Raw genomic sequence first — 18,236 nt, forward strand, 5'->3', positions numbered from 1 at the left:
CTGAGTTTGGTAGTTTGTTTTGAATTTCGCGCAAAGCTTCACGAGGGCTATCTGCGCTAGCCGTCCCTAATTTACCAGTGTAAGACTAGAGGAAAGGCAGTTAGTCAACACTACTCACCGCTAACTATTGGGCTACTCTTTTACCAACGAATAGTGGGATTGACCGTCACATTATAACGCATCCACGGCTGAAAAAGCGAGCTTCTTTGATGTGACGGAGACTCGAACCCGAGATCCTCAGATTATGAGCGGAGTGCCTTAACCATCTGGCCATATCGAGCCTATTGTTTCTAAGTAAAGGTGTAAACTTTATTTTGTATAAAAATATAAACCAACTAATTTTGTTTAAAAAACAAGTTGTCACTGGTGTTGTTTCTCTGAGGCGCAATAATATAAATATAAAAGTAAAAACCATTTTTTGTGTAAAACAAGTTAAATAAATCTTTCAAAATGAACTTTTACACGCTGCTTAAAGATTTTAACTTTTTAGTCGACCAGTAATGAGATCTCCTCTTTCATGTAAACTGGGACAGGAATATTTTATAAGGAAGAAAATAATTTTAGTTTCTCTCAGACTTATCTGAAATACGGAGTTTTATCAAATTAATTGCACATATATTCGCAGCACGCACTCTTTTGCTCGGTGCTTAATTTGGGATCTAGTTACGAAGATCATTGTTTTTCTACGTATCTGAGCAGCTAATTTGTATGTTTCTCTTTTTTCTGAATTTTGTTCACTGAATACGAATTTGACTTCCGAATGACTTTCCTGCTCAAAGTACAGTGTCAGTCTGAATACTAACAATTGAACAGGTTTCAGTGTTGTGTGTTTTCTCTACTGAGTTACAGTTAATGACCTATTTAGTTTAAATTAAAGACAAACTCGAGCATGGAAGAAGATTAAGCTATTTGTCTGTCATTTAAATGTGATCATTTCTAGTAAAACATTTATCACTCAGTGATACGTCTGTATGCTTATAACCCTAAAATAGGTTTCGATACCGATGATAGGCTCATAACAGATAGTTCAGTGTGTAGTTGCGTATTTAATAACAAACAAACAAAAACTCAATATCTCGTAAACCTACACTTCTGGTGATTCAATAAATAAAAAAAAAAGCCCGGCATGGCCAGGTGGGTTAAGGCACTCTCAACTCGTAATCCGAGAGTCGAGGGTTCGAATCCCTGTCACACCAAACATGCTCGCCCTTTCAGCCGCGGGAGCGTTATAACGTGACGATCAATCCCACTATTCGTTGGTAAAAGAGTAGTCCAAGAGTTGGCGGTGGGTGATGATTAGTTGCCTTCTCTCTAGTCTTACAGTGCTAAATTAGGGACGGCTAGCGCAGATAGCCTTCAAGTAGCTTTGCACGAAATTCAAAACAAACAATAAAAAAATTGTAATATTAACAAATTTCTATTTTTCATTCTGTATTTTTGTTTTGTATACGCATTTAAAGTAATACGAAAAGTAATTAATTTTTTTATTCGTGCGCGAAGAGAAGTTTCGAAATTTTCAGATAATTAATACGTGCCACTATTGCAAACACACTTCTTTAGTGGAGGTGTGTTAGTTTATTTCTTGTACATAGCGTTCGATTACTTGGACAATAAAACTTCTTGCAATATACATGTTAGCTACACTTTTGACAGTTTCTCACATGCACAGGGTGGCCCGTAAGTCCCTACCCATCCATATGTTGTGTCTAAACAACGTTATAATACAAATGATGAGTTGAAGGCAGCTGTTACCGCGGCATTTGGAACAATAACCCCTGCTACGTTGAGGAAAATGTCTCACAGAACATGGCGTCGCATAATATTATGCAGCGAGAATGAGGGACAGCACACAGATACACTGGATACATAAGATATATGGATGGGTAGTGACTTACGGGCCACCCTGTAGTATAAGTTTTTTTTGCTGTGGTAAAACTTTCTACCATAGATGTTTTCAGAAGGGTCAAAGTACTGATTTCATACAGTTCAAATGTAGTTAGAACTGGCAATTTTAATAGGCAGATTAATTCTAATAAATTCTCTATTTTTTTAGCATTATAATAGTGTGCCTTCTTTTTTTAAAAAAAACCAACAACAACAGGTTAGTCCTAACTGTATCCACTTGAAGTTAATATTTGCTGACGTCCCTAGCTTTTATATTAAGTTTTATCCCTAAATTTATTGCAACAAATTAACAGACAATTCTCTGTGTCTTAGTATTGAACACTAAATAAATGAAACTGACAACTACAAACTTTAAAACATTATGATGAACTCGATGTGAATTCGAAGGTTTGTAGAGTAGTTATGGATAAAGTGGCTGTTTCATTGTATTCTTGGGTTTGTTTTGGTTGTATGTTTGTAAAAGGTTTATTATGATGTTAATTTTTTGTTATTTAGAATCAGTTTTCAAAACAGTGCATCAAAGGCAACATAGAAGAGGATAGTAAGAAATACTTTTATATGTACATTTTGTTTAACATGGTAAACGCAATTTGGACGTTATGGTGACAAATATATATGTAGATTTTATTTCATCTAGTAAAGATAGCATAGGGCAACATCATGAAAAACATATATGTACATCTTCTTCAATGTGGCATATAACGTATTAAAATTTACTTCGGACGATTCTTAGATTTATTATATTATGTATGTTACTAAATAAGTTCCCCAGTAGCTCAGCGGTATGTCTGTAGACTTACAACCGCGGTTCGATACCCGTTGTGGGCAGAGCACAAAAAGCCTGTTGTGTAGCTTTGTGCTTAATTTAAAACAACAACAACTATATCAAATAAACGGATATTTAAATTTAGAAGTTAATGTGTGTCAAATTTATGACATTTGCTAACAAGATTGACACACATAATTTCATTTTTCAACATAATTGTATTTTAATATACAAATATAAAACAGTACAATTTATTATAACAGTTATTACTAATAGTTATTACAATGATAGTTTATATACAAAGTTTTACAAACAGTAGTGATTCTTGTATACGGTCTAGAACTAAATGTTTTATCGACAAGCAAATTAATTCTATGTTGATATTGTCACACCTCACTTTTTTAACGATATCTTTTCTTGGCTAGCTTCACACCCTTACAAGCTCACTTCTTATCGAAGAAGATATTTATTGTCCTCGTAGAAATAATAACTTCCGAAGTAATTCACTAAAGTTGAACGATTAGTAACGTTTTAAACCTATAAACGTTCCTGGTCCAGTTCTGTAGTTTTCCGATTGATAGGCGTTAATCACAATTGTAGCTTCCTAGGTCTATAGCACACTGACTATACGTGACAAATAATAATAATAATATTTGTTTCTCGGTACTTCGGTTTTTATATATTAATCACGCGAGACTCTAGAACATTCATCAAACTTCGCTTGGCGACAACACTGTCAATCATTAGTATTACACACATACCTAAAACATTGTTGATTCTTACGCTCAAGAACCTTCTTCAAATTTTGAGAACAGGCGAAACTTGCGCAAAACACAGTTAAGAATATACATCACATGCAAAAAAAGAAAACAATGCATAAACAAGCATATGTACTAAAATAAATGTACAACAGTAATTATATTACAGGTAAAGGTAACTTGGAGCGGTATAGTGAAAACATTTTTATTTCTACATTTTGTTCAGTTACACTGTTAATTAGGGCTAATATATCTATAGTTTCTCCACATAACTGATATTTAATTCGTGGCCGAAACTTATGTTTATGCTCACTTATTCTATTATGACGAAAGTAAACAATAAAAGCATCATTCCATTGTCATCGTCAGTATGAAAATTGCCATTATAAAAATATCCTCTTGTTATACACACAAAGTAACACAACAAACTCCACAGTTGCTTGTCTATACGAAATTCAATATGTTACGTGCTTAAATATATCAGCGTTGTAGTTTTCCGAAGAATAATAATTATATTTATATTAACAAATTCAACATCTAACCATTTCACAAAATTGTGATTTTAAATATTATGGAAACGAAGACAAACATAAAACACAAAAATAAAAGAAATCTCTTATATAAAAATTTATTTATTTACTTGTTGTTATGAAGGGCGTCGTGATAAAAATGGTAAAGGTAGGGAAATGGTTATATTACGGAATAAATTACGTACTTGAGGTTGTACTCTGGTTAAAAAAAACCAACTAATCTGTTTAAGAGTTACTTAATTAAGTCAGGCAACTTGTGATTTAGAGTTTTTATGTTGCTTTGTGAAAATAGTTATTGATTTTAAGAGCATTAGACACACCTTACTATTAACGTTTTCTTGTTTTTTAAGAAATTATAGAGTAGCCACTACTAATTAAAAATTTATTATTAAAATTTCTATTTATTGGCAATATTAAATGAGGAAGAATTTAGTTGAAGTTTGTGAGTAAAAAATAATTTTTCACTGAAGAATTACAAGCAAGTTAATTATCTATCAAACATTATCACGAAAAACAAAACCGTGTTTGAGAAGTTATTATCAAGGTATCACTTTATTGAACATTAAGTTTTGGGATAATTGATATTTGATAATTTTGATTCGAGTAATTTCAAATTCTTCAATGTCGAGTAGCGGCCCGGCATGGCCAGGTGGTTAAGGCACTCGGCTCGTATTTGTAAAGAGAGACGAGGCGAGCGCGGCCTAGTGGTCAGCGCCCCAGACTACTATGAAAGTGAGGTTTCGTTGCTCGTGACCTGTTACCGCTCCACATTGAAGCTGTAGATGCGTTATAAGAGTAACGGGAATACCGCATTAGTTTGTTTAACAACTGTCTGCCATCGCTCTAGTCTGTCTAGTCTGCTTAAAATTAGGGACGGTTATCACCGATAGTCCTCATGAAACTCTGCTCTAAATCCACGACGAGACGAGAGCTTTAAGAATTATTATAACAGTTTTAGTGTAATATACAAGTGGTGAGTTCTGCTTATCTGTGATTAACTCTACACTTAATAATCTGACGAAAGCTGGCTGGTTGTTTATGACATATTTGTCAAATTATTTCAACTAAAATATTTTTCATAGAAAGGTTTTGATCGGTGGTATAACAGGCACCATGCTTTTTTTGTTTTAGTCCATGTTTCAATCTTACATAGTTCGTGTCTTCAGTAAGTCGGGCGTGGGCCAGTAATTGCTGTACCCGAACTGTGTATCTGAGGCTTGCTTATTCGGAACCTGTTGCCGCTAAAGTGAGTACCGCATCGAGTTAATTTTCATTATTCGATCAACAAAAGAAAATCACATGTTGGTGATGGGCGCTGCTTACTAACTGCTTTTATTCTAGTCTATACTTTAAAATAGGCCTCGTGTAGCTTGTTACGAGAAGTTTAGAAACAATTATCTCTTTTTAGGCCCAAACGTTTTCGCACCAAGCTTCTAAAAGTTCTTATCAAAGACACAGATTTAAAGTTTTTTCATGAATATTAAAAATCTCATTAATGTATGTATATATTACAAGTAAACACCTGTTAGCATGTATGTAAAAAAAAATAAATGAAATATCAGAAAAAAAATTTGCATATCCAACTGATTTTTCCGATAGTCTCTCACGGTGTACATTAGTAATACCCTACATCGGCCCGGCATGGCCAGGTAGTGAAGGCACTCGACTCGCATTGCAAGAATCGCGGGTTCGAATCCCCGTCACACCAAACATTCTTGCCCTTCCAACTGTAGGGACGTTACATTGTGACAGTCAATCTCACTATTCGTTTGTAAAAGAGGAGCCTAAGAATTGGTGGTGGGTGGTGATGACTAGCTGTCTTCCTTCAAGTCTTATACTGCTAAATTAGGGACGGTTATCGCAGCTCGATAACGAAATTCAAAACTAACCATCCTAAATATTTTGCTTTTGTTATACCAGAATTACTCAAAATGAGACGTTTAGTATTTATTATGCAAAAAAAAAATCTTGCCACGCAAAAGGAAATATGACAACGAAATGAAAGTTTCGTTTTCCTAAATCTAGAAGACTGCTACGAACTTCAAGTAACACTTACATCGTACAAAGAATAAACAATATTTATTACGTATTAAGAACTTTTAAATAATTCGATTGATTCAGGCAGTAAAGTATTATTTTCACGTTTCTGCTGTTTGAATACTTTGTAAAACAAAAGGAAATCCTCAATAAGAGTAGCACTTGAAATTCTTTTAGGCAGGATTAAAGTAAATTAATCTATGAGACGTTCCTCTCGCCTATTTTTATTTGCTACATTTTTGGCCCCAGCAAATATCAAGCATGGGGGGAATATATACCCGAATCGATTTTATTACTCATCAGGACTTTTACCAGCCCACCCTCATAATTAAATTATTTTAGACAGAATTAAAGTAAACTAATCCATGAGACTTTGGGCGTGATCAAATACAGCATTCGAAAGAGTCGGACCTCCTGAGTCCAAAACTGTAATTCGATATGAAGTAGGTCAAGAGCTAACAGAGCTAGCTATGAACTAAAAGTTTGTACTTAAAAGAACAAACTAAGAGTCGTTCCGAGAGCTACTATGCCGCGGCTGAAAACTGGACTTTCAATGACAGATTTTCGACGTTGTTAAATTGTTTGTTTGTTTGGTAAAGCAATTAAATGTTTACTGTTATTTGCTGAAACCTTGTACTTTATAAGTTAGTAAAAAAATTCAATATTTATACAACCAGCTTATGTTATATTAAAATTTATTTATTACGAGTTTCCCCTAACAACTGGAATTAGAATCCTGCTTTGGGTGGAATCGTATGTTTAAATTCGATTTAAAATAATAATGGGAACAAAAGTAGTGTTTTGTGCTCCAATCATTTTACTTGTGTAAAAACAACCAAATTAGAATAAATGGGTTAGCTATACAAAGACGTGCCATATACAAAAACTTTATTTAAAAAAAAAGTTTTATTTAAGAGCAAACCAGGTAAAAATGTAATGTAAAAATGGATAAACTAAACAGAAAAAAAACGAGGAATCTTCTACCAGTTTCTATAAAAATAATCCAGGTTTTCTATTTGCTTTCCATTTATCTTTTCTGTTTTTAATTTGCATTTTTATAGGGTTTATCCTTTAATAAAACATTGCTCATTTTTGATGACATATGGCTGACTTCATTATAGCTTGATTTTTTTCGTACATGTAAATATTTGGATGGTTCCTAAGTAGTTCTCAAATTACATTTATCTCTTGATGTCATCTTTTTTATTTTAATTCTTTCCCTTGCCATCATTTTCTATATTCTAATTCCTTTTCAAGAGAAACTACAACGGTAAATTACACAAACTTATTAGCAGATGTTTGGCATACGCAGCAAAATACAGTTGAGGTTGATTTTATTATTTTTTCGAGCTAGTACTGAATCAAGACAGAATATTTTTACAGTATATAAACCTCCTGATTTAGAAAAAAAAAAACAATACAGAAGAGGCTAGTTATGAATAAATCTTTAATTCCAAACACTTCATAATCTATGGATTTACAGAACATCGTTTCCCTATTATTTCCCTTCCGGAGAAATAGGCACGCCCATGACGCTACTGAAGTAACTAAGCACGCGCTTTTCCGCGGTTCAACTTGCTGAAGCGCGTGTCAGACAGCGCTACATTGAATAGATTCAAAAGAGTGTAGGCAACTTCAGAGAGAAGCATCTCAGATTTCGTCTGTAGTTAAAAAAACAAACCAAAAGCTCAGACTTCAATAGAAATTCATCATATATTTAATACAAAAAGTCGAACACTTTGTTACATAGATTTAAACAATTAATTTCGAGTGTTGTATTGACTTAAGAACATAACCAGTAGATATAAGTTTAATAATAGCGTTTAGTTAAAAAAAAAAAAACTGTTAAATTCTACCATGGACTTCAAAACAGCTTGCAAAACTTAGAAATGTGATTATATTTCGACTTAAACCAGAAGCTACTGAATGGCTCAGACTTTTCAAACTTGTCATCACGAGTAGAAGCAGCCAGAGACTGTCATGTAAGTATTGACGTTTTATTTTAAAAGTTTTGAAATGGTCTAGAAGAAATACGTACTTCATCTAAATAACCATACAGCGACTCTAAATAAATTGCACTTTGTGTACTTCATGTTACTAAATATTCAGTCCCTCAAACAGTGGTATCTTGAACGAAATAAACAACAACAAAACATGCAATTACCATGTAAACATTACCTTTTCTATTTTATTCTACATCGTTTATGTTATTTCAGTTTACGACTTTGTAAAATATTTTTAGAACTATTAACATTAGAATCTTTTTTAAACAGTCTTACTTTATTTGATAATTTGGTGATGAAGTTAATTCAATGATCATGAGTAACCTTACTTGTTATTACTTGCTTCGAAGGAAACATAACGATTCTGAGCGTTTGTCTTAAACACTTACGTTGTTGTATTAAGATTATTAAAATACGATGCGTGTCATGTCTAGTTTACGTATCGAATATGGGAAATATACAAAAACTGTTAACCAGAAAAGCCATTTAAAATGGCTCGATTGGCATCGTATTTAGCACTGGATGCTGGTGTGACTTGTGCAGAATAACAATATATCTCATTACCTCATATTAAAAGGTATTATATCACATGGCGGATGCTGATATATACATCCTGTGTGAGATAGTAGTAAACATATCATGAAAAATAGTATATTTGTTTCTGAATTTTAGTGTGTTTGACATTAAATGGGGACATTTCTCATAATGTACGTCGTTATGATATATATGCTAGATGGCTGTATGTATATATTGTACTGGATGTTAGTGTACTGTGTAATAGGTGGTTATATATCTCATGTTAGATTAAAATGTATATCATAGTGAATAGTGGTATATCTTATAATGATATGGAACGATGAGATAATAGTATATTTAAAATATTTATATCAGCATATCTTTTACTCGAGGGAAGTACTATAATTAATAAGTACACCGTTTATACTGAATGAATATTGAATATGTACACTGTTGAACAGTGTAGATAAATTGTTGAATGGAAGTATATCTGAATCACGGAATATTTCACAGCTGATTATAGTACATCTCATATTTGATGACAGTATATGTCATATATTAAAAGTGCATCTCTTGCAGTTCTAATGTGGAGTAATACAACTCTAAAATATAAAATTTTGAATGAGTTATGATGGCTGGTTTGTAGAACATTTACTTTTAATAAGTTATTCAAACCATTTTTAAAATATCACACATTCGAATTAAGAATTAATGGTGTTGGTAATGTTTGTTGTTATTGTTGTACAAACCATTGATTTGTTTAAAATTCTGACACTCAAACCTTCAAGTCGATGCAATGATTTTGTTATTACAGACACCTGTAGGTGGGTCTTAACAAATTTAATAACACTGCAGGCGAATTTAAATTGTATACAGACTCTTTGTTTTTAAGAGAACGTCTGCAGATATATAACGCTAAAATCAGGGGTTCGATTCCCTTCGGTAGACTAATCAGATAGCCCGATGTGGCTTTGCTATAAGGAAACATACTTTTAAGAGAACAGGGAGACACCTAGTGGCAAACGTGTTATTTCCAGTTACAAACTTGAAAATATATTTTGTGTATTACTATTCCATATTCAATTTCTTTATAGGACCTAAACCAAAAACCTTTTTTTCAACAGTTTTTTTAACGGAATATTATTAATCTCAGCATAAAACAAGTCACTTGAACTGCTAGATTTGGTCAATAAAAAACAAACAAAACAACGTTCTTTTATGTATTTCTGTTTTTTACCTCATTTCAAAAAATATACATCAGACTGCTAAACATTCTTTGGGATTTCCTAAAAAAATGCTCACTAGATTTACATTAACACAATTTTGAGTGAATCTATTCAAGTGATGTATTAATTTGTACTTTCAACTTTATGTGGTTTATTTCAGTTAATACTGCTCTTTAAAATAAACGTAATTAATAAAAATTATTATCTTGCGATGATTAGTATGATTTTAAATTGAAGTGTTTTTTTTTTCCTTATGTTTTTCATTCTAGTTGGCTTTTCAAATACTAGCAACAAATTGAGAAAGTGCCCATTTTTTTCCTAATTTTATATTAACATTTAAACATTCGAATATGCTCAGATCTGAAAGTAATTTGTGTAATCTAATTTCAGTGAAATGAATAGAGTTCCTTTTAATTTGAATACTTATTGGATTAACTAATTTTAAAAAATAAATATAAAGCTCAAGTAATTTCTGAAAGACTAAAAAAACGATATATTAATGTTTAAGAAAACGTAAAAAGACAATTTAAAGCTATACAGAAGCGTTGTAGTCTCTACTTTTTTGAGAGAAAGCAAATTGAGTTATGTATATATGCTTACGTTCTTAAATTTCAAATTACCTAACTTTCGTTTACTTGGTTCTTCAAAGTAAAGACAAGCACAAAAAAGTTTTGGACATTAAAATTATTCTTTCATCTGGGTTAAATAAGCCACTGTTAATTTAGTTTGAAGAAAGTAAAGAAAATTGACTGGGTTCTTGTGTGTCTTAGAATATTACTAAAGCTGTTATTAGCAAGAAATTGTTTCAGCAACAATTGGTACAGTGTGGAATTCATTGTATTCAATTACACGCATTGAATATACACTCTGTTACACGCATTACGAACATACGATAGGAAAACATTGTTTTCTTTGAATTTTCTACTTAGATAATTCTATATGACACAAAAAATGTGTTTTTGTGAAATATATTTTAATAAACAATAAATGGGTACGTTACCCAGAAGTAGCATTGTTCAAATAAGAAACCAACAGAAGTAATTCCATAGATTATTTGAACTCTTATCTGGAAATAAAAGCTTTCAGTTGCAAAAATAAAACAAAAAAACAAACAGTTTTTATCTGTAGATTTCAATGTACAACAGATTGGTTTAAATTTCGCGCAAAACTACAAATGGGATATCTGCGCTAGCCGTCCCTAATTTTGCAGTGTAAGACTAGAAAAAAGGCAACTCCTTATCACCACCCACCGCCAACAATTGGGCTACTCTTTTACCAACGAATAATTGGATCAATCGTAACATTATAACACCCCCACGTTTGAAAGGGTGAGCATGTTTGGTGTAATGGGGATTCGAACCCCCAATCCTCAGATTACGAGTCAAACGCCTTAACCAATCTGGCCATGACGGACCTAAATATTTTAAACTACGTGTTTGTATTGATCGTTTTGAATTTATATAACATAAGCGACACTTGCTACTTAAACAATTTTAGTTCATTGAAAAATTTACACAAAGTTTATACTCGTATATACTTCCAAATTCGTTATTTTACGAGAAATGTAAAACTGCATTTTAGTTAAATCTATGTAAAAATAATTGTGAATAAACTTGCATCAAACTAATTTGTTCATTTTTCCTCAACTTGGATAAATGAATTTTCTTGGAGGCAAAATTTAGGTAGCTCGGTTGTTGAATCATTATATGTCTCTAATACCATCTTATAGGCTAAACGTTAACCTGATATTTTAAAGTTAATAATTTTATAGAAATAATTACGAAATACGTGCTTATTAACTTAATGGAGTTTTCATTTAAGCTTTTTTTTATTTCGCGGAGTAATATGACTAGATTAAATATCTAGCCATAGGCTTTAGACAATCTTCTGGAATATAAATTGCATGATGTGCATCAAAATGGGGAAAAACAACTTCAGCTTTACTAATCATATGCTGAAGACAATATTGTTTATTTTAAATCATTTGAACATGTTAAAATAAATTAAAGTACTTTATCTTAATTGACGAACTAATGAATGTCACAAAGAGTCAAAATTTTTGACTCATGAGTTAAATGGACAACGTTAATGAGAATAGCCATATCTCTTATTTTTTACAGCTTTGTTCTCAGAACATATAGGGTTAATCTTACACAATTGTGCATTATTCAGATAGAAATATTTAATCTCACTCTTCTCAAATTCACTATTCAAGAGAACTCTTCTAAATCTATGGTTTCTGAAAGCCTTGTAATCTTTCCATACAAGGTATATTTATTTCAGTATGGAATAAATAAATATGAATTTATATATACATAAAAGGGCTCACCATGGCATGACGGTTAAGGCACTCGACTCGTAATCCGAGGGTTGCGTCACACTAAACATGCCCTTTCAGCCGTCGAGTCTTTATAAGGTTACGGTCAATTCCACTATTCTTTGGTAAAAAGATTAGTCCAAGAGTTAGCGAATGGTGGTGATGACTAGTCTTACACTGCTAAATTATGGACGGCTAGCACAGATAGCCCTCGAGTAGCTTTGTGCGAAATACAAAACAAACCAAACTTTTTGGAAAGCAATGACGATATGTAAGTTGAGTCACTAAAGAACCTATTTAGCCCATTAATTTCAAGTCACGTGATTAGTGTAATCTACTGAGAAAGTAACGAAAATGTAAACTAGGATCTTACAAACTGTCCTCTTGAAAAGTCAATTAAATAACTTTTTACCATATATGATTGACGTGTACTAAATATTAGATACGTTTAAATAAAGCAGACCACATGCTGAGGATCTAGTCAATATCCAGTGTATATCTAATATTATGAGTACTACGTTTATGATTTTTGTTGAAAATACCTAAAATTAGATGGCGTTCAGGACGTAAGAAATAAGTTTTGATAGAAGTGAATAAAAACCCCATCACGCTTTCAAAAAATGTACCTCACTTCTTCAGGGGCAAACTGATGATGGTGATGTAATTGAATGAATGATATATATAAATGGAGTTTAGTGACATCATGAAGGTAATTCGGTTTCCCAGGAAATGTCTATTTCTCTATGTACTGTTGTGTCTCGTTTCCCGTACAATGTAGCCAATGCAGAGATTGTATGTGAAAAGGTGTAAGGTATATATTATTTGAGAAACGGCTAAGTATACGTATATTTAAAACTACACTTTTTAGTATTTATATAAAATAAAGGTGACCCCTAGAGAGTGATTGAAAAAGATATGTTATATTAATCAATTTATAAAATGAGGTATGAAAAATTATCTTAAACAAATAGCAAGTTTTGGGAAATTCAGCTTTCATATTATATAAAAAAAATAAGAAAATGATATAAATGATTATTTGTGACAGAAATGAAAGCAGTAAATGGATATCACTAGTTCCAGGATCTATGTTAATTCCAAAAGGTTGAACAGTGTTCAGATGAGCAATCCAGTACGTGTATATTATTTCTCTAATTTTGAATCCTGGATCAATGCCGATGAGAGTAACATTGTTAATGGAATGATCGGATTGGTTAAAGTGTTGAGTAACAGGGTGATCTTTCTCGGTGTTAAATGAAGATTTATGGTTAATTAAACGTTCTCTAAGAGTTGTTTATGTATGTACTACATATTGGTGATTCCATTTTTCACACTGTATAAGGTAAATGGTGTTTTTTGTCTCGCACGTGGCTTCTTTGGATATTTTACAGTTTCTTTGATTGTGCTTGTCAGAAAATGAGTCAGTGATGTTTATGGACTTGCAGATTTGAACACAGACTTTATTGCATGGACGACAATCATTTTTGGGTGGGATGTAATTCACTTTTGTATGAAGAAGGATATATTTTAGAGTTCTGCTTTTCCGGAAGAAGACAACGGGAACTTGTAGGAAATATCTGTTTGAGAAGATCGCTAGGCTGTAGGAGGTGAAAATGTTTCGTGAAAAGTTGCCGAATTTAAACAGCTAGATAATAATAAGAGAAACTTTATTTAAAAGTTTAGCATTAGTTTGTTTTAGGATGTTTTCCCGCTGAGCATTGTGAGTCCTTTCAATTTGTCTGTAGATTTCGGTATCTTTATATCATCAAGCTCGGCATGGCGGAGGGTTAAGGCACTCGACTCGTAATCCGAGGGTCGCGGGTTCGAATACCCGTTACACTAAACATGCTCACCCTTTCAGTCATGGGGGCGTTATAATGTGACGTTCAATCCCACTATTCGTTGGTAAAAGAGTAGCCCAAGAGTTGGCGGTGGGTGGTGATGACTAGCTGCCTTCCCTCTAGTCTTACACTGCTAAATTAGGGACAACTAGCACAGATAGTCTTCGTGTAGCTTTGCGCGAAATTCAAAAACAAACCAAACTTTATATCATCTTTGTGATATGGTTTGCTTCACATCTTTGGTGTGTTTTATGTAGCCCCTGAGCATATTTTATTTATTCTAAGAGCTTGACTATAGGTAATGTTACGTTGAGTGTGTTCAATAATCTCTGTGGATGTTAACCTCATTCATTGAACGACATATTTTTTATTTGGACAGCAGGTCTTAAAGAATTTATTTCAGATACAAACTCTTTTCACAAAACAATCAAGTTTACCTGTGATTACTCTCCTATCAAGATTAACTTTCTTAACGTCACAACTTTTCTAAAAGTCGGAATTTTAAACACCGATTTGTACAAAAAAAAACATCTGCAGACAGATCACAATACCTTCAGTATAAAAGCTGACACTCCTCTCTTACCATGTACGTTGGTTGACATGGACACGACTACTTCACGAAATCTCAAACTGTATTTTTCTCGCTGAAACATTCCAAAATTGTCTATATGTTTGTTTGGAGTATCTTTGCCACAAATTCCATGTAATTTGATCTCGAAGCAATGTTAAGTAATTGACCAGAACTCCTAAAATTATGGGATGATTTAACATTTTGACCCTCTAAAACAACCAAAAAATCACACATTTTTATGTGTTTATGTACGGAACTTGTTAAAACGTAACTCTGTACCAAAGTCCATATGAAATTGACTGAAATACGTCGGAGTAATTAAAAAAACAACAACAACCCTAAAACAATACTTTTTGTGACATCTTAACTCCTTACAATTATTAAAAAAGGAAAAACTATCATTTTTGTTTGTCAATGTGTGGGACCTGTAGAAAAATATCTTTATACCGAATTCCAGGTAAATGGGTCAAAATACGTTCAAGTAATTGACAAGAAGTTCTGTCCTCCCTAATAAGACTCAAAACAGACAAATCTAACTTTTCTTTGTATCTCAGGAAGGCTGGTATGGATATTGTCACTTTTACCAAAATAAAGCAGAGAACAACGTTTCGACATTCTCAGGTCATCTTCAGGTTAACAAAAAAAGAATTTGCAACTGACCTTTGCCGGACACGTGTCTTAGAGACGAGAGTATAAACGGGTACGGGATTGCAGATGGCTTTGTAGTTAGATGTTAGGTTATTAATTAGTATAGGTATAAAGGTGCTCCTTTATATTAGTTTAATTTTGGTTTGAGTTGTTGGATAAGTAGGGCTTGTTTAATTTTGTGTTTGTTTATATTTGTTTCCCTACTTAATATCTGGGTGTTTTCTACGATTATGTTGTGTTTACTTGATTTGCGATGTTCAAAAACTTGTGGAGGTGTTTTGTTTTGTGTGTTATTTGAATCTGGTTTCCATTTTTTTGCTTGTTTCTCCAATATAGAAGTCGTGGCAGTTGTTGTATTGTATTATATAAATTATGTTGGTGTTGTGTTTGTCAATGTAGTTTTTACATAGTATGGTTTTTGAATAAATTTGATGTTTACTGAAATGTCGTGTTTTGTTATAAATGTTTTTCCAAATGTTGGTTATTTTTTTCGCTGATGTCGGGAACATATGGTGTGCAGCAGTGTACGGTTTTGTAGTCTGTAAATCTTAGGATTTATTGTTGTTTGTTTGTTGTTGGTCTAGGTGTGTACATATAATTTTTTTTCACGGTTTATTGAGGAAACTTGTTGATATTAATGAAGTGTTGTTTTATTTTGTTGATTTCATCATTAATTTCATCAGGTGAACATAGTTTTGTGGCTGTGTTTATTTGGTTTTTTAATATGTTGAGTTTTTGTTTTCTTTGATGTGCCGAATCCCAGGGAATATATAATCCAGTATGGGTGATTTTTCTTTGGATTTCTGTTCTAGTGATTTTGAGGTTAAGAAATGCTATCTGGTTAGTTTTTTTCCTGTTCACAGGTGAACTCAATGTTGGGGTGTATCGAGTTAACGTGATTGAAAAAACTAAGTTTGTGTTCTGTAGATGTGAATCCAGCAATTGTATCATCAACATACCTGTACCAGTTTAGTGGTGGGTGTAAAGCTGAATTGATCGCTTTAGATTCAATCTGTGTTATAAAAATGTTGGTTATAATTGGTGACATGGGATTCCCCATACTTTACTTGTAGATGGTTTTGGTTATTGAACATTAAAGCTAGTTTTGGTGGTAATGAATTCTGTAAGGGTTGCTAATTGGTTGCTAGGGATGTGTATCAATGGGTTGGGGTCTTGTATAAAAATATTATTATTTTATATAATAGTAAATATGTGTATTGAATGGTAAGTAATAAGTTTATTTGTATCAGATGGATGTACACCTATATTAGGGGCCCGGCAGGGCCAAGTGTGTTAAGGCGTTCGAATCGTAATTTTTAGGGTCGCGGGTTCGAATCCCCGTCGCACCAAACATGCTCGCCCTTTCAGCCGTGGGAGCGTCAATCCCACTTTTCGTTGGTAAAAGAGTAACCCAAGAGAAGGCGGTGAGTGGTGATGACTAGCTGCCTTCTCTCTAGTTTCACACTGCTAAATTAGAGACGGCTAGCGCAGATAGCCCTCGATTAGCTTTGCGCGAAATTCAAAAACAACAACAACTTATATTAGGTAACTTTCCCGAAAGGTGTCCGAAGGCAGTCTGAAGGGGTCATTTCTTTTAACCATTTGTACAGTAATGTATTGTCTGTCAGTCAGTTGATAGACGCTAAAAATGACGTCACATAATGATTGATTAACGTTTTCAGAAATCACGAGAAGAACTATGAACTCTGTAAGCTACATGACATATGAACTTAAAAATAAGAAATGAAAATATTTAATACTTCTAAATTTGGATTGATTTGTTTATATTTGAAACAGAACACTTTCTGTGACCCTGCGGAAGAACATTTATTATTATATATCATTTAAATAACATATATACATACGTATAAATTGTGAAGGCAATATATCTTATTTGCGATGATCGAATCATAAATGCGAAATTAATAATTTGAAAGAGTTGCTCTTGTGGGTTTTGAATTCGGCACAAAGTTACTCAATGGGCTGTATGTGCTCTGCCCACCACAGGTATCGAAACCTGGTTTTTAGCGTTTTAGGTCCACAGACATACCGCTGAGCCACTGGGGGGTTTGGAACAGTTAGTTGAAGAAGTAAAGTATATCTTTGGTAGTGAGAATATGTTTATACTTACAACGCTTCAATATAGTTCTAAACAGGTGATATTACATGTTAAGTTTCACACTACAGAAATGTAGGAGGCGAATTAAAATTGTTAATTTCACGGAGTGAAGAGAGGGAACGTGAAGATCTATTACAGGGGGTCCTGAAAGCTCAGAATTAAATTTTACTTGTCCTTGTGCTTTTCCTGATTTTGATATATTTTTACTTGTAGGGCAGATGGAAGAATAAGGAGGCGGACCCCCTCAACTTTCTATACTACTGTAAAAATGTGTACTTTTTTCCCTGTTCTATAACATGCTGTGATCGCTAAAACCTGTCTTGAGAATGTTAGATAATCCTAAACCTTCTTTTTTCGTCTTCTTGGTGACTTTGAAATAAGCCAAGAAAGCGCTGTTGTTGTTGTTCTAGATTACTTTAAAAACACTGTCTTTACTATTCTCGGTAATTTTAAGTAGGCCCTGCATCAAAAACCACTTTCACTACCGTTTTGTGTACATTTAAATGTTCCCCAGTGGTTCAGCAGTGAGTCTAAGGTTTCACACCGTTAAAAAACTGGTTTCGATACTCGTGGTGGGCGCAGCACTGGTAGTCTACTGTGTATCTTTGTGCTTCAAAACGAACAAACAAAACTTTTAGATAAATCAAAAATCACTTCTTATTCTATTCAACTCGACTTTAAATAGATTAAAAATAACTTTGTCTCATGTTCTCACTTTGACACCGGGTTTTTGGGTCCTTGAGGACCTAAGAGGATCAGGAAAATTTCTTACCTCTTCCTCTCTTCTGAATTAATTATTTAAGGACTGTCACGTGCTAATGATCGTATTCTAACACAAAATACTGATTTTAAATGCTTTGTCTCTTCAGGACCGTGTCCTTGAATATAATGCTAGTAATATTTAGCTTTTTTTTTTTAATTTCGCGCAAAGCTACACGAGGGCTATTTGTGCTAGCCGTCCCTAATTTTGCAGTGTAAGAATAGAGGGAAGGCAGCTACTAA

Source organism: Tachypleus tridentatus, chromosome 12 (genome assembly GCF_004210375.1).
Source record: "Tachypleus tridentatus isolate NWPU-2018 chromosome 12, ASM421037v1, whole genome shotgun sequence".
Classification (NCBI taxonomy): domain Eukaryota; kingdom Metazoa; phylum Arthropoda; class Merostomata; order Xiphosura; family Limulidae; genus Tachypleus; species Tachypleus tridentatus.